Source organism: Ixodes scapularis, unplaced genomic scaffold (assembly GCF_016920785.2).
Source record: "Ixodes scapularis isolate PalLabHiFi unplaced genomic scaffold, ASM1692078v2 PGA_scaffold10__122_contigs__length_95168666, whole genome shotgun sequence".
NCBI classification, from domain to species: domain Eukaryota; kingdom Metazoa; phylum Arthropoda; class Arachnida; order Ixodida; family Ixodidae; genus Ixodes; species Ixodes scapularis.
Window position 1 is genome coordinate 67,609,629 of NW_024609836.1, and position 17,142 is coordinate 67,626,770.

Consider the following 17,142-nt stretch of genomic DNA (forward strand, 5'->3'; position numbering starts at 1 on the left):
GTCGCAGAAAAGTTGCTCGCTCAATCGCGCTAATTTTAATTTTCTCTTTAAATTCCTCCCACGTAGCATGAAAGCTGCTAGCTTCAGCTGTAAGCATTTTTTTTAAACTTTCATTAACACCCCTTACAAACGTTTCGTCTTGCAGGAGCTTGACATTAAATTTCCACAGGTCCCAGTTAAAGCGCGACTTCGTGACTTTCGCACCCAATGTGACCATGACCATGCAGTGGTCGCTAAAAGAAATGTTTTTAACTTCGTAATTTTCAATCAACGGAACGAGACCCGCCGATAAGTATACTCTGTCCAGCCTCGCGTGGCTTTCACCTTGAAAGTGCGTGAACTGAGGGAAATTAACGTTAGATAAAACATTCGCGGCGTCTTCCAGATTGAACTCTTGTACAACCGTGTTCAAAAAAAGCGCACTCTGATCGCGAACCGGCGAGTTTTGCACCCTGTCCTGTGGGGCACAAACACAATTAAAATCACCCATTAAAATTACGAACCTTTCACAGTTAACGTAACGGGCAACGCGCTCAAAATACATGCGGCGGTCATTTTCTTGGTTAGGAGCGTACACGCATACTATCCGCCATTGGAACCCGGAAAAAGTAAAATCACAAACAATTAACCGACCAGTTTCGCAGACAATTACAGTTTCTTCTACTATACCCAAAGAATTCCTAAGAAATAAAGCACAGCCTCCCGAAGTGCCAACGGAGTGGCACACGCATACATTGTAACGCGACCTGAAAGGTTGCACCATGCGACCCGTTTGCTCTTCGCTTTCAACCTTCGTTTCTTGGACAGCGAGGATGTCTAGATCGTTCTCTAGGCACAGGCGGCTTAGCTGATATTGCCGCCTCCTCGCTGCCAGGCCTCTAACGTTTAGCGTGGCCACGCGAAGGGCTGTTTTAAGTCGTACTGCCATCTAGGAGCTAGGGCACACTCATCGCACGGTGCGTACCTTCGGTTTGCCGAGTCCTCGCGACTACGAAGACGGTGTTGCTGGCGGTCTCCGGTCCGGCGGGATGTTGGGCTTCGGCCTGAAGCTCGGTCGACGTACCGGGGCCGTCTTTAAAGGCGGCTCGTCCGAGATGACCGCGCTGGAAGCACTTCCCCCGTCGTCGTTCGGTTCACGTACCCTCTTGGCGACAGCACCGCTGACGCTTGCTTCCCCGACGTCCATGGTCTCGGGCCCTTTGCTGGTTGCCGCCACGGGAGTTGAGGCCGTGTCTCGGTTAGCGCCTTCGTCAACGGGTTCGTTTGCCGGAGCATTTGTCGACGACGGCTCGCTGCAGCGTTGTGGCCCGGCGCCTTTCGCAGAGGCTTCAGACGGAGGGGGCGTTGCATCGGCAAGCAGCTCATTACCTCCCCCCTCTGCGGCTGCCTCAGCATCGACCTCGTCCATGATGTGATCAGCCGTCGGGTCGCTTCCCACGGGCCCTGCTACGCTCGCGTAGGACCGGACACACTGGCTCTCGTCGTGGCCGAAGCGTCTACAGAGCGTACAGCGCGGCACCCGGCACTCTCGTCGAATATGACCCGTGCTCCGGCACCGAAGGCAGAGAGGCGCCCGGCCAGGAACCACGACGAGCGCCAGGTCCCCCGCGACGCGCAGCTGGTGGGGGAGGTCCTCCACCGTGACGCCTACCTTGAGCCTGAGGGAGACCGAGCGCGTCGTCGACTCCATATCAGCACAGCCAGGCACACGCCACTTGTCCCGGGTGACCTCCGTCACCTTTCCGTACGGGGCCAGGGCTGCCCGCACTTCGTCATCCTTGACGTTGTGCAGCACCCAGTGAAGTTTCAGCCGTGTGTCCTGATTGGTAGGGTCGACGACGACGCATCGGCTTTCCTTGACGGTGAAGTCAGCGGCGTTCAGCATCCTCTTCTTCCCCTCGGCGTTCTTAAAGGTGACGGCCCACACGTGGTTCATTTGGTACGCCCCCAGGGCCGTCACCTCGGGGAGCAGTGCCAAACGAGCCAGGGCGTCTCGGAAATGTTCCATGCGGTAGGGCCTGGCTTTTACGTCGCCATGAAGAAAAACTGTATTCAGAACGGCAGAACCTGTCGGCAGAGTCGGCAAAATTACTTGATAATCGTTCGACACAGTCATCCTGTCACCGCGGCCCGCGTGGGCCGCTGATACCGCTCCTGCGGAGCTCAACATTCCGCGTCCGCACGGTTCGGCTGCCGGAAGTGGAATCCCCGCGTGGTATGGCCGATGGCAGAATGGAGGCTACCAAAACGGAATAGGTAGATTGCAACGGGCGAAATGAAGGCTACCAAAACGGAATAGGTAGATTGCAACGAAAGCGCTTTGCTTGTCTGGCCTTTCTCGTCCCATTCCTTAACGCTTATATTTTGATTAATCAAACAAAAAAAAAAACAAAAAAAAAAAAAGCACCAGCGTATTTAAAAACAAATGTGCCATCAGCACTCCGTGTTCCCAGGTGGTCTCCCTCCCAAGTACTGACGGAGCCCGATGCTGCTTAGCTTCGGTGATCGGACGAGAACCGGCGCATTCAGCGTGGTATGGCCGATTTTTTTTTTTTCTTTATTGCATGGAAAAATTACGACAATACCAAAGTGCCTATTTAACGTTCAATTTTGTGCACTGTTCACTCATACTTCAAAACTCTTTGATGTCTCGCAGGTTAGTAAACAATGGTAGCCAGTCGGGTGCGTCTGATAGGGTATCATACACACTTTTGACACGGATTACAAGGTCGATGAAATGCAAGCGTACAGTTTTTGGGTGGACGTTTTCGTTTCTAACATCAAGACGGGATTTCCACATGCTGTACAAAGACAGAAGAATTACAAGGTCATAAGGAAAGGTATCCCCAGGTGAAACAGGTAAGAAACGAATCGTGTAACTTGTAATATCAATGTCTTTCTTTAGAGTGCGCTGCAAAACATCCCAAAAGAACACTGCATCCCAGCAGTGGATAAAAGCGTGCTCTACTGTTTCAGGTGTTTTACACAGGGTACAGTTTTCTGACCATGGTACGAATAGTCCCTTTTCTTGTAACCACACTTTGGTAGGCAATACGGAGCAATGCAGTTTAAAAAAAAAGGTTTTAGCCGCAGCGGGAATGCACATTTTCTTTACCCGACGTAGTACATCTTGGCCGGGGTTATTATCAAACATAATGCGATACATTGGCGCCGGAAAGATGACACTTACTAGGTCTTTTGTTAACTTCTTTCGTGTTATAGCCGTTAGATAATCTCTTGAAAATCTTACAGACAAAAAATTAAAGGCATCAACTACTTCTTTCAGGTACCCTATCAGCACACACGTTGGGCTTCCGGCGGAAGATACAATAAAATCTGGAAGAGAGGATGCCAGTCTATTTTGTACGACTTCTCGAAGGAAGGGATGTTCTTGGTCTCTAAGAAAAAGAAATCGTGAAACCAATTGGCGTATGAATAAATGAGGAAGGCCAAGTCCACCGTCAGACACACGACGAAACAAGTTGTCGCGGCGCATTGGTTCCCAAGAGGACTTCCAAACGAAAACGGCAAACACTCTGTGCAACTTTTGAATATTAGTCCGTGCACAGTGAAGGACCTGCAGGACATACCAGAGCTTGGCCGCTAGAAATACGTTACAAACTGTCGATCGTGCAAAGATTGACAAATTCCAGTGAGACCAACTTTTGGCTCTCCTTTCTATGGCAGTCGCAACTTGGGACCAATAGAATGTGCTGTTCTTGAAGTGTCTCAAGGGCACTCCCAGGTAATTGCAAGGAGTGCAACTCCACTGAATGCCTTCATATTGCTCTGGTGTTGTGGCCCAAGCACCATGCCAGACTCCTCTGCACTTTTCGATATTTAGTGAGGCTCCAGTAGCTTCGCAAAAGCGGCGTGTGAGCTCTATAGCGTGGGTCACGCTTTTCTTGTCCTTGCAGAAGTAGGCTACATCATCTGCGTAAGCCTGGACTTTAATTTCTGTTTTGCACAAAATGTAGCCCTGTACTTGCTCACTTCTCTTTATACTTTGGCACAAGGGTTCAAGGTATAATGTAAAAAGCAAAGGGGACAAAGGACAGCCTTGCCGAACCGAAGAACGGACTGGAATGTTCGGTGTGACGTTATTGTTTATGACTAAGTTCGTGTAGCAGTTACTGTAAGACATTTTAACACCTTGAAATATCATATTTCCAACGCCAACATATGAAAGAATTGTAAAAAGCACGTTATGACAAACACGGTCAAATGCTTTCGCGAGATCAATCTGAAGTATTGCAACTTGATTACTGCTGTCGGTTACACATTCCAATACACTCCTCGCAATGTGAACATTTGTCTGGATGGCTCTACCACGAATGCCACATGTCTGGTGATTCCCAACTAGTTCGCAAATGACACGTTGTAATCTATTTGTTAACAATTTCGCGAATATTTTGTAATCTACATTGCATAACGTGATTGGTCTATAGCCGGTTACATGTAAGAGTTTCTGCTTGTCATCAGTCTTTGGAATGAGAATAGTATGTGTACGCAGAAAAGAAGGTGGAAGAGAATTAGTTTCATAGGCCTCTTGAAAAATCCCTAGTAAGATGGGACATAAGATATTTTTACGCAATTTATAAAATTCTGCAGTAATGCCATCTGGACCTGGTGTTTTTTTATTTGGAAGGGCATCTACGACCTTTTCTATTTCAGTCATGCTGAAAGGTTCCTCCAGCTCTTTTGTGCACTGTTGATCTAACTGGGGCAGCAGAGATACCAGTTCTTTCAGATATGCATTATCTTTCGATGTTGCATTATTGCCAAAAACCTCCTTGTAATGTTCACAAAACGCATTCGCTATAATCTCTTTATCTTGGATAAGTACGCTATTTTGTTCTATTTCATGTATTTCTTTCGACATCGCGTACCTTTTTTCCTCCTCCATTGCCTTTTTTGTTGGCTGTTCTCCCAAGAAATATTTTTCAGCACGCGTGCGCACAACCGCGCCCTGGTAACGTTCGTGATAAAATTGATCTAATTCAGCTTTTATGCGAGTTATATCTTCTAAACCTTGCCCAGGATATTTGCATTCAAGCTCAACCAAGACGCGTAAATTATGCTGCAGCGTCTTTTCTGCCTCAGACTTCTGAAATTTTATAATACTACCTCTCTCAATTGCCAGCTGTTTGAGTTCTTGCTTGAAACGCTCCCATTTAACAAATATATGCTCAGTTGTGTGTCCTATCTGCTGAAGCAGATCGGTCGTACTAGCCAGAAACTTTTCATCTTTTAGCAGTTGGTTATTAAGCTTCCATAGCTTCCAGTTTGTATTTTTATTTCTATGCTTATGACCAACAGTTAGTGATACCATGCAGTGATCTGTAAAAAAGACTGGGTCTACCGCGTAACCATTTAAATTTTCAATCAGTTCTGTGGAGCAGTAAATTCTATCTAGTCTTGCGTGAGATGAATTTTGAAAATGTGTGTATGGAAGCTGTTTTCCGCCAAGCTGAACTGTAGCAGCATCGAAAAGATTGCTTTCATCAACTAAATCTAGCAGCAGCCTTGCGCTCTTGTCAATTCGCGCTTTAGTTGGAGCTCTGTCAGCTTCATCGCAAACACAGTTGAAATCTCCTAGAAGAACCAACATCCTGTCACAAATTAAATAAGGCCGGAGATGGTGAAAAAACGTTACTCTGTTAGCAACGTCATTTGGCGCATAAACACATATGACTCTCCACCTTGCGTCAAAAACTCGAAAATCGCACAAAATGAAGCGGCCACAAAGGTCTGTTGTGACCATTAATTCAGACAGGTGAAAAGACTTTCTAATGAACAATAAACAGCCACCAGACAGACCAACAGCATGGCTCACGCATACTTCGTAGTCTTGCAGAAAATATTGTAAGGCACGTTCTACCTGTTCATCAGTCAAAAGCTTTGTTTCCTGGATAGCCAGAAAATCGACTTCTTTATCTTCAATTAAGCGTTTTAAATGATACTGTTTTTTTCTAGAATTAAAACCCCTTACATTTAAAGTCGCAAAACGAGGGCCATCTACTAGGGGAAGGTGAAGGGGAGTGGGAGGAGGAGAAAGAAGGGAGGGGGGAGGGTTTTGCTTATACATGAATGTCTAGCGTGAAAGGGTAGACTTTCGCTTACTCGCGACGGTGCCAGGCGGCACCTCTTTTTTTCGCTTGCTGTCATTAGCGTCCTTAGTGCTGACTGTTGTGTCCATTTCGGTTGGGTGCTCCTCTTTGCGATCCGATGACTTGTGGTCTTCTGTTGTATCTGCTATCTGCCCAGGTGCTTTCGACGTTTCCTGGGTGTCTTCCTGATTGGTCTCCTGGCAAGCTGTTACAACTGCTTGCGTGGTCGCGCTGGCTTGACTCTCAGAAAGTCTTTTGTCAGTTGTGGCTTTGCTGTCATCAGAACTCGGAGGCACGGGGTCTTTGGGCCTCTCCTGTGAGGAAAGAACCTCACCGCTAGCGTCTACCACTTCGGTGATGTCAATCAATAGTTCCGAATGGGCGTCTGGTTCGATGAAAGGACCTCGTAGCACGGTTGCATAGCTAGAGTAGCACTCGTCACTTTCATGACCAAATCTGTTGCAACGTGCACACTTTGGAGTACGACACTGTCTACGGATGTGGCCGACCTTTTTGCATCGTAGACACAAGGGTGGCCGTCCGGTCATGACCACAAGACACTGGGAACCGGCGACTTTGAGCAGATGAGGCACGTTTTCCGTTGTCGCTGTGTCATGTAGAGTCAGACAGACTTCTCTGTTCATTGTTTCCATGTTCTCCATCCCTGGAACGCGCCACTTTTCTCGCGTCACGCTCCGCACAGTTCCACAGGGCGCCAACGCCTCAGCGATCTTCTTGTCTTCTAAATACAGTGGCAGCCAGAGAAGCTTGATCTTTACATCTTTTGAATTCGGATCTATTACGAGACATTTCTTTCCTTTCACGTTCAGTTCTTTCACCTCTTTCAGCCTTTCCGCGGCTGCGGGGCTTGCGAGCGTTGCCATCCAAAAATGGCTCATCTGAAACTGCCCCAGGGACAGCACTTCACTCAAATCGATTACATCTTTCAGACCATCGCGAAAGTCTATCGCACGGTAGGGTCGGCCTGTAAGGTCAGCATGGAGAAAGACGGAGTTGAGGCATAAAGCTCCCGGTGGGAAACGAGGAAGGAGAATCCTGTACTCATCTTGGCTTGCCGCCTGCGCCCGGGCGTCCCCTGGGCCTACGGGTACTGTCGTTGAGTTGTCCGGGTACATCCTTTGAATGTCGTTATTAACGGTTAGACCTGAAGTAGAAGGGTTTCCTCGGCCTGAGGCCGATTGTTGATTTTCACTGGAGAACATGAAAATACGTCCGTTCGAAAACGGCGTCTTCTTCTTTCTCCCGTGGTATGGCCGATGGCAGAATGAAGGCTACCAAAACGGAATAGGTAGATTGCAACGGGAGAAATGAAGGCTACCAAAACGGAATAGGTAGATTGCAACGAAAGCGCTTTGCTTGTCTGGCCTTTCTCGTCCCATTCCTTAACGCTTATATTTTGATTAATCAAACAAAAAAAAAACAAAAAAAAAAAAAAAAAGCACCAGCGTATTTAAAAACAAATGTGCCATCAGCACTCCGTGTTCCCAGGTGGTCTCCCTCCCAAGTACTGACGGAGCCCGATGCTGCTTAGCTTCGGTGATCGGACGAGAACCGGCGCATTCAGCGTGGTATGGCCGATGGCAGAATGAAGGCTACCAAAACGGAATAGGTAGATTGCAACGAAAGCGCTTTGCTTGTCTGGCCTTTCTCGTCCCATTCCTTAACGCTTATATTTTGATTAATCAAACAAAAAAAAAAACAAAAAAAAAAAAAAGCACCAGCGTATTTAAAAACAAATGTGCCATCAGCACTCCGTGTTCCCAGGTGGTCTCCCTCCCAAGTACTGACGGAGCCCGATGCTGCTTAGCTTCGGTGATCGGACGAGAACCGGCGCATTCAGCGTGGTATGGCCGATGGCAGAATGAAGGCTACCAAAACGGAATAGGTAGATTGCAACGAAAGCGCTTTGCTTGTCTGGCCTTTCTCGTCCCATTCCTTAACGCTTATATTTTGATTAATCAAACAAAAAAAAAAACAAAAAAAAAAAAAAGCACCAGCGTATTTAAAAACAAATGTGCCATCAGCACTCCGTGTTCCCAGGTGGTCTCCCTCCCAAGTACTGACGGAGCCCGATGCTGCTTAGCTTCGGTGATCGGACGAGAACCGGCGCATTCAGCGTGGTATGGCCGATGGCAGAATGAAGGCTACCAAAACGGAATAGGTAGATTGCAACGAAAGCGCTTTGCTTGTCTGGCCTTTCTCGTCCCATTCCTTAACGCTTATATTTTGATTAATCAAACAAAAAAAAAAACAAAAAAAAAAAAAAGCACCAGCGTATTTAAAAACAAATGTGCCATCAGCACTCCGTGTTCCCAGGTGGTCTCCCTCCCAAGTACTGACGGAGCCCGATGCTGCTTAGCTTCGGTGATCGGACGAGAACCGGCGCATTCAGCGTGGTATGGCCGATGGCAGAATGAAGGCTACCAAAACGGAATAGGTAGATTGCAACGAAAGCGCTTTGCTTGTCTGGCCTTTCTCGTCCCATTCCTTAACGCTTATATTTTGATTAATCAAACAAAAAAAAAAAAAAAAAAAAAAAAAAGCACCAGCGTATTTAAAAACAAATGTGCCATCAGCACTCCGTGTTCCCAGGTGGTCTCCCTCCCAAGTACTGACGGAGCCCGATGCTGCTTAGCTTCGGTGATCGGACGAGAACCGGCGCATTCAGCGTGGTATGGCCGATGGCAGAATGAAGGCTACCAAAACGGAATAGGTAGATTGCAACGAAAGCGCTTTGCTTGTCTGGCCTTTCTCGTCCCATTCCTTAACGCTTATATTTTGATTAATCAAACAAAAAAAAAAACAAAAAAAAAAAAGCACCAGCGTATTTAAAAACAAATGTGCCATCAGCACTCCGTGTTCCCAGGTGGTCTCCCTCCCAAGTACTGACGGAGCCCGATGCTGCTTAGCTTCGGTGATCGGACGAGAACCGGCGCATTCAGCGTGGTATGGCCGATGGCGGAATGGAGGCTACCAAAACGGAATAGGTAGATTGCAACGAAAGCGCTTTGCTTGTCTGGCCTTTCTCGTCCCATTCCTTAACGCTTATATTTTGATTAATCAAACAAAAAAAAAAACAAAAAAAAAAAAGCACCAGCGTATTTAAAAACAAATGTGCCATCAGCACTCCGTGTTCCCAGGTGGTCTCCCTCCCAAGTACTGACGGAGCCCGATGCTGCTTAGCTTCGGTGATCGGACGAGAACCGGCGCATTCAGCGTGGTATGCCCGATGGCAGAATGAAGGCTACCAAAACGGAATAGGTAGATTGCAACGAAAGCGCTTTGCTTGTCTGGCCTTTCTCGTCCCATTCCTTAACGCTTATATTTTGATTAATCAAACAAAAAAAAAAACAAAAAAAAAAAAAAGCACCAGCGTATTTAAAAACAAATGTGCCATCAGCACTCCGTGTTCCCAGGTGGTCTCCCTCCCAAGTACTGACGGAGCCCGATGCTGCTTAGCTTCGGTGATCGGACGAGAACCGGCGCATTCAGCGTGGTATGGCCGATGGCGGAATGGAGGCTACCAAAACGGAATAGGTAGATTGCAACGAAAGCGCTTTGCTTGTCTGGCCTTTCTCGTCCCATTCCTTAACGCTTATATTTTGATTAATCAAACAAAAAAAAAAACAAAAAAAAAAAAAAGCACCAGCGTATTTAAAAACAAATGTGCCATCAGCACTCCGTGTTCCCAGGTGGTCTCCCTCCCAAGTACTGACGGAGCCCGATGCTGCTTAGCTTCGGTGATCGGACGAGAACCGGCGCATTCAGCGTGGTATGGCCGATGGCAGAAAGGAGGCTACCAAAACGGAATAGGTAGATTGCAACGAAAGCGCTTTGCTTGTCTGGCCTTTCTCGTCCCATTCCTTAACGCTTATATTTTGATTAATCAAACAAAAAAAAAAACAAAAAAAAAAAAGCACCAGCGTATTTAAAAACAAATGTGCCATCAGCACTCCGTGTTCCCAGGTGGTCTCCCTCCCAAGTACTGACGGAGCCCGATGCTGCTTAGCTTCGGTGATCGGACGAGAACCGGCGCATTCAGCGTGGTATGGCCGATGGCAGAATGAAGGCTACCAAAAGGAAATAGGTAGATTGCAACGAAAGCGCTTTGCTTGTCTGGCCTTTCTCGTCCCATTCCTTAACGCTTATATTTTGATTAATCAAACAAAAAAAAAACGAAACAAAAAAAAAGCACCAGCGTATTTAAAAACAAATGTGCCATCAGCACTCCGTGTTCCCAGGTGGTCTCCCTCCCAAGTACTGACGGAGCCCGATGCTGCTTAGCTTCGGTGATCGGACGAGAACCGGCGCATTCAGCGTGGTATGGCCGATGGCGAAATGGAGGCTACCAAAAGGAAATAGGTAGATTGCAAGGAAAGCGCTTTGCTTGTCTGGCGTCTCTCGTCCCGTTCCATAACGCTTATATTTTGATTAATCAAACAAAAAAAAAACGAAACAAAAAAAAAGCACCAGCGTATTTAAAAACAAATGTGCCATCAGCACTCCGTGTTCCCAGGTGGTCTCCCTCCCAAGTACTGACGGAGCCCGATGCTGCTTAGCTTCGGTGATCGGACGAGAACCGGCGCATTCAGCGTGGTATGGCCGATGGCGAAATGGAGGCTACCAAAAGGAAATAGGTAGATTGCAAGGAAAGCGCTTTGCTTGTCTGGCGTCTCTCGTCCCGTTCCATAACGCTTATATTTTGATTAATCAAACAAAAAAAAAACGAAACAAAAAAAAAGCACCAGCGTATTTAAAAACAAATGTGCCATCAGCACTCCGTGTTCCCAGGTGGTCTCCCTCCCAAGTACTGACGGAGCCCGATGCTGCTTAGCTTCGGTGATCGGACGAGAACCGGCGCATTCAGCGTGGTATGGCCGATGGCGAAATGGAGGCTACCAAAAGGAAATAGGTAGATTGCAAGGAAAGCGCTTTGCTTGTCTGGCGTCTCTCGTCCCGTTCCATAACGCTTATATTTTGATTAATCAAACAAAAAAAAAACGAAACAAAAAAAAAGCACCAGCGTATTTAAAAACAAATGTGCCATCAGCACTCCGTGTTCCCAGGTGGTCTCCCTCCCAAGTACTGACGGAGCCCGATGCTGCTTAGCTTCGGTGATCGGACGAGAACCGGCGCATTCAGCGTGGTATGGCCGATGGCGAAATGGAGGCTACCAAAAGGAAATAGGTAGATTGCAAGGAAAGCGCTTTGCTTGTCTGGCGTCTCTCGTCCCGTTCCATAACGCTTATATTTTGATTAATCAAACAAAAAAAAAACGAAACAAAAAAAAAGCACCAGCGTATTTAAAAACAAATGTGCCATCAGCACTCCGTGTTCCCAGGTGGTCTCCCTCCCAAGTACTGACGGAGCCCGATGCTGCTTAGCTTCGGTGATCGGACGAGAACCGGCGCATTCAGCGTGGTATGGCCGATGGCGAAATGGAGGCTACCAAAAGGAAATAGGTAGATTGCAAGGAAAGCGCTTTGCTTGTCTGGCGTCTCTCGTCCCGTTCCATAACGCTTATATTTTGATTAATCAAACAAAAAAAAAACGAAACAAAAAAAAAGCACCAGCGTATTTAAAAACAAATGTGCCATCAGCACTCCGTGTTCCCAGGTGGTCTCCCTCCCAAGTACTGACGGAGCCCGATGCTGCTTAGCTTCGGTGATCGGACGAGAACCGGCGCATTCAGCGTGGTATGGCCGATGGCGAAATGGAGGCTACCAAAAGGAAATAGGTAGATTGCAAGGAAAGCGCTTTGCTTGTCTGGCGTCTCTCGTCCCGTTCCATAACGCTTATATTTTGATTAATCAAACAAAAAAAAAACGAAACAAAAAAAAAGCACCAGCGTATTTAAAAACAAATGTGCCATCAGCACTCCGTGTTCCCAGGTGGTCTCCCTCCCAAGTACTGACGGAGCCCGATGCTGCTTAGCTTCGGTGATCGGACGAGAACCGGCGCATTCAGCGTGGTATGGCCGATGGCGAAATGGAGGCTACCAAAAGGAAATAGGTAGATTGCAACGAAAGCGCTTTGCTTGTCTGGCCTTTCTCGTCCCATTCCTTAACGCTTATATTTTGATTAATCAAACAAAAAAAAAACAAAAAAAAAAAAAGCACCAGCGTATTTAAAAACAAAATGCGCCATCAGCACTCCGTGTTCCCAGGTGGTCTCCCTCCCAAGTACTGACGGAGCCCGATGCTGCTTAGCTTCGGTGATCGGACGAGAACCGGCGCATTCAGCGTGGTATGGCCGATGGCAGAATGAAGGCTACCAAAAGGAAATAGGTAGATTGCAAGGAAAGCGCTTTGCTTGTCTGGCGTCTCTCGTCCCGTTCCATAACGCTTATATTTTGATTAATCAAACAAAAAAAAAACGAAACAAAAAAAAAGCACCAGCGTATTTAAAAACAAATGTGCCATCAGCACTCCGTGTTCCCAGGTGGTCTCCCTCCCAAGTACTGACGGAGCCCGATGCTGCTTAGCTTCGGTGATCGGACGAGAACCGGCGCATTCAGCGTGGTATGGCCGATGGCGAAATGGAGGCTACCAAAAGGAAATAGGTAGATTGCAAGGAAAGCGCTTTGCTTGTCTGGCGTCTCTCGTCCCGTTCCATAACGCTTATATTTTGATTAATCAAACAAAAAAAAAACGAAACAAAAAAAAAGCACCAGCGTATTTAAAAACAAATGTGCCATCAGCACTCCGTGTTCCCAGGTGGTCTCCCTCCCAAGTACTGACGGAGCCCGATGCTGCTTAGCTTCGGTGATCGGACGAGAACCGGCGCATTCAGCGTGGTATGGCCGATGGCAGAATGAAGGCTACCAAAAGGAAATAGGTAGATTGCAACGAAAGCGCTTTGCTTGTCTGGCCTTTCTCGTCCCATTCCTTAACGCTTATATTTTGATTAATCAAACAAAAAAAAAACAAAAAAAAAAAAAGCACCAGCGTATTTAAAAACAAAATGCGCCATCAGCACTCCGTGTTCCCAGGTGGTCTCCCTCCCAAGTACTGACGGAGCCCGATGCTGCTTAGCTTCGGTGATCGGACGAGAACCGGCGCATTCAGCGTGGTATGGCCGATGGCGAAATGGAGGCTACCAAAAGGAAATAGGTAGATTGCAAGGAAAGCGCTTTGCTTGTCTGGCGTCTCTCGTCCCGTTCCATAACGCTTATATTTTGATTAATCAAACAAAAAAAAAACAAAAAAAAAAAAAGCACCAGCGTATTTAAAAACAAAATGCGCCATCAGCACTCCGTGTTCCCAGGTGGTCTCCCTCCCAAGTACTGACGGAGCCCGATGCTGCTTAGCTTCGGTGATCGGACGAGAACCGGCGCATTCAGCGTGGTATGGCCGATGGCAGAATGAAGGCTACCAAAAGGAAATAGGTAGATTGCAACGAAAGCGCTTTGCTTGTCTGGCCTTTCTCGTCCCATTCCTTAACGCTTATATTTTGATTAATCAAACAAAAAAAAAACAAAAAAAAAAAAAGCACCAGCGTATTTAAAAACAAATGTGCCATCAGCACTCCGTGTTCCCAGGTGGTCTCCCTCCCAAGTACTGACGGAGCCCGATGCTGCTTAGCTTCGGTGATCGGACGAGAACCGGCGCATTCAGCGTGGTATGGCCGATGGCAGAATGAAGGCTACCAAAAGGAAATAGGTAGATTGCAAGGAAAGCGCTTTGCTTGTCTGGCGTCTCTCGTCCCGTTCCATAACGCTTATATTTTGATTAATCAAACAAAAAAAAAACGAAACAAAAAAAAAGCACCAGCGTATTTAAAAACAAATGTGCCATCAGCACTCCGTGTTCCCAGGTGGTCTCCCTCCCAAGTACTGACGGAGCCCGATGCTGCTTAGCTTCGGTGATCGGACGAGAACCGGCGCATTCAGCGTGGTATGGCCGATGGCGAAATGGAGGCTACCAAAAGGAAATAGGTAGATTGCAAGGAAAGCGCTTTGCTTGTCTGGCGTCTCTCGTCCCGTTCCATAACGCTTATATTTTGATTAATCAAACAAAAAAAAAACGAAACAAAAAAAAAGCACCAGCGTATTTAAAAACAAATGTGCCATCAGCACTCCGTGTTCCCAGGTGGTCTCCCTCCCAAGTACTGACGGAGCCCGATGCTGCTTAGCTTCGGTGATCGGACGAGAACCGGCGCATTCAGCATGGTATGGCCGATGGCGAAATGGAGGCTACCAAAAGGAAATAGGTAGATTGCAACGAAAGCGCTTTGCTTGTCTGGCGTCTCTCGTCCCGTTCCATAACGCTTATATTTTGATTAATCAAACAAAAAAAAAACGAAACAAAAAAAAAGCACCAGCGTATTTAAAAACAAATGTGCCATCAGCACTCCGTGTTCCCAGGTGGTCTCCCTCCCAAGTACTGACGGAGCCCGATGCTGCTTAGCTTCGGTGATCGGACGAGAACCGGCGCATTCAGCGTGGTATGGCCGATGGCGATATGGAGGCTACCAGAAGGAAATAGGTAGATTGCAAGGAAAGCGCTTTGCTTGTCTGGCGTCTCTCGTCCCGTTCCATAACGCTTATATTTTGATTAATCAAACAAAAAAAAAACGAAACAAAAAAAAAGCACCAGCGTATTTAAAAACAAATGTGCCATCAGCACTCCGTGTTCCCAGGTGGTCTCCCTCCCAAGTACTGACGGAGCCCGATGCTGCTTAGCTTCGGTGATCGGACGAGAACCGGCGCATTCAGCGTGGTATGGCCGATGGCGAAATGGAGGCTACCAAAAGGAAATAGGTAGATTGCAAGGAAAGCGCTTTGCTTGTCTGGCGTCTCTCGTCCCGTTCCATAACGCTTATATTTTGATTAATCAAACAAAAAAAAAACGAAACAAAAAAAAAGCACCAGCGTATTTAAAAACAAATGTGCCATCAGCACTCCGTGTTCCCAGGTGGTCTCCCTCCCAAGTACTGACGGAGCCCGATGCTGCTTAGCTTCGGTGATCGGACGAGAACCGGCGCATTCAGCGTGGTATGGCCGATGGCGAAATGGAGGCTACCAAAAGGAAATAGGTAGATTGCAACGAAAGCGCTTTGCTTGTCTGGCGTCTCTCGTCCCGTTCCATAACGCTTATATTTTGATTAATCAAACAAAAAAAAAACGAAACAAAAAAAAAGCACCAGCGTATTTAAAAACAAATGTGCCATCAGCACTCCGTGTTCCCAGGTGGTCTCCCTCCCAAGTACTGACGGAGCCCGATGCTGCTTAGCTTCGGTGATCGGACGAGAACCGGCGCATTCAGCGTGGTATGGCCGATGGCAGAATGAAGGCTACCAAAACGGAATAGGTAGATTGCAACGAAAGCGCTTTGCTTGTCTGGCCTTTCTCGTCCCATTCCATAACGCTTATATTTTGATTAATCAAACAAAAAAAAAACGAAACAAAAAAAAAGCACCAGCGTATTTAAAAACAAATGTGCCATCAGCACTCCGTGTTCCCAGGTGGTCTCCCTCCCAAGTACTGACGGAGCCCGATGCTGCTTAGCTTCGGTGATCGGACGAGAACCGGCGCATTCAGCGTGGTATGGCCGATGGCGAAATGGAGGCTACCAAAAGGAAATAGGTAGATTGCAAGGAAAGCGCTTTGCTTGTCTGGCGTCTCTCGTCCCGTTCCATAACGCTTATATTTTGATTAATCAAACAAAAAAAAAACGAAACAAAAAAAAAGCACCAGCGTATTTAAAAACAAATGTGCCATCAGCACTCCGTGTTCCCAGGTGGTCTCCCTCCCAAGTACTGACGGAGCCCGATGCTGCTTAGCTTCGGTGATCGGACGAGAACCGGCGCATTCAGCGTGGTATGGCCGATGGCAGAATGAAGGCTACCAAAACGGAATAGGTAGATTGCAACGAAAGCGCTTTGCTTGTCTGGCCTTTCTCGTCCCATTCCTTAACGCTTATATTTTGATTAATCAAACAAAAAAAAAACGAAACAAAAAAAAAGCACCAGCGTATTTAAAAACAAATGTGCCATCAGCACTCCGTGTTCCCAGGTGGTCTCCCTCCCAAGTACTGACGGAGCCCGATGCTGCTTAGCTTCGGTGATCGGACGAGAACCGGCGCATTCAGCGTGGTATGGCCGATGGCGAAATGGAGGCTACCAAAAGGAAATAGGTAGATTGCAACGAAAGCGCTTTGCTTGTCTGGCGTCTCTCGTCCCGTTCCATAACGCTTATATTTTGATTAATCAAACAAAAAAAAAACGAAACAAAAAAAAAGCACCAGCGTATTTAAAAACAAATGTGCCATCAGCACTCCGTGTTCCCAGGTGGTCTCCCCCCCAAGTACTGACGGAGCCCGATGCTGCTTAGCTTCGGTGATCGGACGAGAACCGGCGCATTCAGCGTGGTATGGCCGATGGCGAAATGGAGGCTACCAAAAGGAAATAGGTAGATTGCAAGGAAAGCGCTTTGCTTGTCTGGCGTCTCTCGTCCCGTTCCATAACGCTTATATTTTAATTAATCAAAAAAAAAGAAAGAAAGCACCAGCGTATTTAAAAACAAAATGTGCCATCAGCACTCCGTGTTCCCAGGTGGTCTCCCCCCCAAGTACTGACGGAGCCCGATGCTGCTTAGCTTCGGTGATCGGACGAGAACCGGCGCATTCAGCGTGGTATGGCCGATGGCGATATGGAGGCTACCAAAAGGAAATAGGTAGATTGCAAGGAAAGCGCTTTGCTTGTCTGGCGTCTCTCGTCCCGTTCCATAACGCTTATATTTTAATTAATCAAACAAAAAAAAAAAAAAGAAAGCACCAGCGTATTTAAAAACAAAATGTGCCATCAGCACTCCGTGTTCCCAGGTGGTCTCCCCCCCCCCAAGTACTGACGGAGCCCGATGCTGCTTAGCTTCGGTGATCGGACGAGAACCGGCGCATTCAGCGTGGTATGGCCGATGGCGAAATGGAGGCTACCAAAAGGAAATAGGTAGATTGCAAGGAAAGCGCTTTGCTTGTCTGGCGTCTCTCGTCCCGTTCCATAACGCTTATAT

General features: G+C 47.2%; 33 non-coding genes and 3 pseudogenes across 33 annotated transcripts; all 36 read right to left on the bottom strand.

Annotated features, from left to right (window-relative positions):
- Window positions 1-2,428: 2,428 nt before the first annotated feature.
- LOC120845133 lies at window positions 2,429-2,547 on the bottom strand (annotated as a pseudogene).
- A 5,047-nt stretch (window positions 2,548-7,594) lies between these two features.
- LOC120845176 lies at window positions 7,595-7,713 on the bottom strand. Its single transcript, XR_005716596.1, has one exon. It is a non-coding gene; the product is annotated as a 5S ribosomal RNA (ribosomal RNA).
- A 157-nt stretch (window positions 7,714-7,870) lies between these two features.
- LOC120845175 lies at window positions 7,871-7,989 on the bottom strand. The gene has a single exon (XR_005716595.1). It is a non-coding gene; the product is annotated as a 5S ribosomal RNA (ribosomal RNA).
- Window positions 7,990-8,146: 157 nt separating this feature from the next.
- Window positions 8,147-8,265, bottom strand: LOC120845173. Its single transcript, XR_005716593.1, has one exon. It is a non-coding gene; the product is annotated as a 5S ribosomal RNA (ribosomal RNA).
- A 157-nt stretch (window positions 8,266-8,422) lies between these two features.
- LOC120845172 lies at window positions 8,423-8,541 on the bottom strand. The gene has a single exon (XR_005716592.1). It is a non-coding gene; the product is annotated as a 5S ribosomal RNA (ribosomal RNA).
- A 157-nt stretch (window positions 8,542-8,698) lies between these two features.
- On the bottom strand, window positions 8,699-8,817 carry LOC120845171. Its single transcript, XR_005716591.1, has one exon. It is a non-coding gene; the product is annotated as a 5S ribosomal RNA (ribosomal RNA).
- Window positions 8,818-8,972: 155 nt separating this feature from the next.
- LOC120845170 lies at window positions 8,973-9,091 on the bottom strand. Its single transcript, XR_005716590.1, has one exon. It is a non-coding gene; the product is annotated as a 5S ribosomal RNA (ribosomal RNA).
- A 155-nt stretch (window positions 9,092-9,246) lies between these two features.
- LOC120845005 lies at window positions 9,247-9,365 on the bottom strand (annotated as a pseudogene).
- A 157-nt stretch (window positions 9,366-9,522) lies between these two features.
- LOC120845169 lies at window positions 9,523-9,641 on the bottom strand. The gene has a single exon (XR_005716589.1). It is a non-coding gene; the product is annotated as a 5S ribosomal RNA (ribosomal RNA).
- Window positions 9,642-9,798: 157 nt separating this feature from the next.
- On the bottom strand, window positions 9,799-9,917 carry LOC120845168. The gene has a single exon (XR_005716588.1). It is a non-coding gene; the product is annotated as a 5S ribosomal RNA (ribosomal RNA).
- Window positions 9,918-10,072: 155 nt separating this feature from the next.
- On the bottom strand, window positions 10,073-10,191 carry LOC120845167. Its single transcript, XR_005716587.1, has one exon. It is a non-coding gene; the product is annotated as a 5S ribosomal RNA (ribosomal RNA).
- Window positions 10,192-10,347: 156 nt separating this feature from the next.
- LOC120845166 lies at window positions 10,348-10,466 on the bottom strand. Its single transcript, XR_005716586.1, has one exon. It is a non-coding gene; the product is annotated as a 5S ribosomal RNA (ribosomal RNA).
- A 156-nt stretch (window positions 10,467-10,622) lies between these two features.
- On the bottom strand, window positions 10,623-10,741 carry LOC120845165. The gene has a single exon (XR_005716585.1). It is a non-coding gene; the product is annotated as a 5S ribosomal RNA (ribosomal RNA).
- A 156-nt stretch (window positions 10,742-10,897) lies between these two features.
- LOC120845164 lies at window positions 10,898-11,016 on the bottom strand. Its single transcript, XR_005716584.1, has one exon. It is a non-coding gene; the product is annotated as a 5S ribosomal RNA (ribosomal RNA).
- Window positions 11,017-11,172: 156 nt separating this feature from the next.
- Window positions 11,173-11,291, bottom strand: LOC120845162. The gene has a single exon (XR_005716582.1). It is a non-coding gene; the product is annotated as a 5S ribosomal RNA (ribosomal RNA).
- A 156-nt stretch (window positions 11,292-11,447) lies between these two features.
- On the bottom strand, window positions 11,448-11,566 carry LOC120845161. The gene has a single exon (XR_005716581.1). It is a non-coding gene; the product is annotated as a 5S ribosomal RNA (ribosomal RNA).
- Window positions 11,567-11,722: 156 nt separating this feature from the next.
- On the bottom strand, window positions 11,723-11,841 carry LOC120845160. The gene has a single exon (XR_005716580.1). It is a non-coding gene; the product is annotated as a 5S ribosomal RNA (ribosomal RNA).
- Window positions 11,842-11,997: 156 nt separating this feature from the next.
- On the bottom strand, window positions 11,998-12,116 carry LOC120845159. The gene has a single exon (XR_005716579.1). It is a non-coding gene; the product is annotated as a 5S ribosomal RNA (ribosomal RNA).
- Window positions 12,117-12,272: 156 nt separating this feature from the next.
- On the bottom strand, window positions 12,273-12,391 carry LOC120844961. The gene has a single exon (XR_005716523.1). It is a non-coding gene; the product is annotated as a 5S ribosomal RNA (ribosomal RNA).
- A 156-nt stretch (window positions 12,392-12,547) lies between these two features.
- Window positions 12,548-12,666, bottom strand: LOC120845158. The gene has a single exon (XR_005716578.1). It is a non-coding gene; the product is annotated as a 5S ribosomal RNA (ribosomal RNA).
- Window positions 12,667-12,822: 156 nt separating this feature from the next.
- LOC120845157 lies at window positions 12,823-12,941 on the bottom strand. The gene has a single exon (XR_005716577.1). It is a non-coding gene; the product is annotated as a 5S ribosomal RNA (ribosomal RNA).
- A 156-nt stretch (window positions 12,942-13,097) lies between these two features.
- LOC120844960 lies at window positions 13,098-13,216 on the bottom strand. Its single transcript, XR_005716522.1, has one exon. It is a non-coding gene; the product is annotated as a 5S ribosomal RNA (ribosomal RNA).
- Window positions 13,217-13,372: 156 nt separating this feature from the next.
- Window positions 13,373-13,491, bottom strand: LOC120844959. Its single transcript, XR_005716521.1, has one exon. It is a non-coding gene; the product is annotated as a 5S ribosomal RNA (ribosomal RNA).
- A 155-nt stretch (window positions 13,492-13,646) lies between these two features.
- On the bottom strand, window positions 13,647-13,765 carry LOC120845156. Its single transcript, XR_005716576.1, has one exon. It is a non-coding gene; the product is annotated as a 5S ribosomal RNA (ribosomal RNA).
- A 156-nt stretch (window positions 13,766-13,921) lies between these two features.
- LOC120845155 lies at window positions 13,922-14,040 on the bottom strand. The gene has a single exon (XR_005716575.1). It is a non-coding gene; the product is annotated as a 5S ribosomal RNA (ribosomal RNA).
- Window positions 14,041-14,196: 156 nt separating this feature from the next.
- LOC120844950 lies at window positions 14,197-14,315 on the bottom strand. Its single transcript, XR_005716512.1, has one exon. It is a non-coding gene; the product is annotated as a 5S ribosomal RNA (ribosomal RNA).
- Window positions 14,316-14,471: 156 nt separating this feature from the next.
- LOC120845154 lies at window positions 14,472-14,590 on the bottom strand. Its single transcript, XR_005716574.1, has one exon. It is a non-coding gene; the product is annotated as a 5S ribosomal RNA (ribosomal RNA).
- Window positions 14,591-14,746: 156 nt separating this feature from the next.
- LOC120845153 lies at window positions 14,747-14,865 on the bottom strand. Its single transcript, XR_005716573.1, has one exon. It is a non-coding gene; the product is annotated as a 5S ribosomal RNA (ribosomal RNA).
- Window positions 14,866-15,021: 156 nt separating this feature from the next.
- Window positions 15,022-15,140, bottom strand: LOC120845150. Its single transcript, XR_005716571.1, has one exon. It is a non-coding gene; the product is annotated as a 5S ribosomal RNA (ribosomal RNA).
- Window positions 15,141-15,296: 156 nt separating this feature from the next.
- On the bottom strand, window positions 15,297-15,415 carry LOC120845140. The gene has a single exon (XR_005716570.1). It is a non-coding gene; the product is annotated as a 5S ribosomal RNA (ribosomal RNA).
- A 156-nt stretch (window positions 15,416-15,571) lies between these two features.
- On the bottom strand, window positions 15,572-15,690 carry LOC120845129. The gene has a single exon (XR_005716569.1). It is a non-coding gene; the product is annotated as a 5S ribosomal RNA (ribosomal RNA).
- Window positions 15,691-15,846: 156 nt separating this feature from the next.
- LOC120845119 lies at window positions 15,847-15,965 on the bottom strand. Its single transcript, XR_005716568.1, has one exon. It is a non-coding gene; the product is annotated as a 5S ribosomal RNA (ribosomal RNA).
- A 156-nt stretch (window positions 15,966-16,121) lies between these two features.
- LOC120845108 lies at window positions 16,122-16,240 on the bottom strand. Its single transcript, XR_005716567.1, has one exon. It is a non-coding gene; the product is annotated as a 5S ribosomal RNA (ribosomal RNA).
- A 156-nt stretch (window positions 16,241-16,396) lies between these two features.
- LOC120844988 lies at window positions 16,397-16,515 on the bottom strand. Its single transcript, XR_005716550.1, has one exon. It is a non-coding gene; the product is annotated as a 5S ribosomal RNA (ribosomal RNA).
- A 145-nt stretch (window positions 16,516-16,660) lies between these two features.
- Window positions 16,661-16,779, bottom strand: LOC120844986. Its single transcript, XR_005716548.1, has one exon. It is a non-coding gene; the product is annotated as a 5S ribosomal RNA (ribosomal RNA).
- Window positions 16,780-16,929: 150 nt separating this feature from the next.
- Window positions 16,930-17,051, bottom strand: LOC120845132 (annotated as a pseudogene).
- Between the last annotated feature and the right edge of the window lie 91 nt (window positions 17,052-17,142).